This window comes from Mus caroli, unplaced genomic scaffold, assembly GCF_978045245.1.
Source record: "Mus caroli unplaced genomic scaffold, Mus_caroli_1 scaffold_31, whole genome shotgun sequence".
In the NCBI taxonomy this organism is placed as follows: domain Eukaryota; kingdom Metazoa; phylum Chordata; class Mammalia; order Rodentia; family Muridae; genus Mus; species Mus caroli.
In genome coordinates this window covers 709,235-710,000 of record NW_028227286.1, presented here as the reverse complement: position 1 = coordinate 710,000, position 766 = coordinate 709,235, and the positions used below count along the sequence as shown (strand labels likewise).

The 766-nt window shown below is 42.2% G+C and overlaps 1 pseudogene; it reads right to left on the bottom strand.

Moving 5' to 3' along the window:
- Positions 1–42: 42 nt before the first annotated feature.
- On the bottom strand, positions 43–412 carry LOC146999981 (multifunctional methyltransferase subunit TRM112-like protein pseudogene; annotated as a pseudogene).
- Between the last annotated feature and the right edge of the window lie 354 nt (positions 413–766).

The window sequence follows — 766 nt, the reverse complement described above, 5'->3', positions numbered from 1 at the left end:
TCTGCGCACCAATCCCACCTATCAGTGTGGTGGTTAGCAAGGTTATTTCTCTGTCTCCTCATCATTCAACATCATATTGCAGAGCCTGCGGCTGATGGGGAAAAGATGTCCAGATTCTGGGCATTGCGGGGCACCCTCCAGGACATCGATTTCAAGTCACATTGTGGGTACATCTTCCTCAAAAACATCTTGTCTGGTTCATAGCTGTCAGCTGGCTTTTTAGTACCTCGGCCAATACTGAGGTGTCTGCTGCCTGCACAAGCACTGCCCACTTCACTTTGAGGAGCATCTGTGCCAGAAATTCAGGGTTGAACTACACAGGGTTGATGAGGATTTCGGTGGCCTACAGGTACAGATGGAAAACATGCATGCCCAAGCTCCACACATATGAGTTTAGGAGATTGTAGGTAAGCAATTTTCATGTGTTCTGCACATTGGTTTCTGCACAGGACTAATTTTTTTTTCATTAATTTTGCGATTTATTTACATTTTATATGATAGCTCAATTCCCAGGTTGCCTTCAACAAATCCCCATCCCATCCACCCTTTCCTCTTTTCCCTTTGAAAAAAGGCTTAGTTTGTGTTAATCTTCTACATTGCACTCCATCACTGAGAGAAATCAAGGCAGGAACTCATGTCGGACAATAGGAAGGGCAAATGGATAAAGGCTACTTATTTGCTGGCTTTCTCAGCACAGTTTTCTCAGCTTTTCTTCTTACAAAATATATAAGCTACTTTTAACTTTTATTTAATAACATATATATAC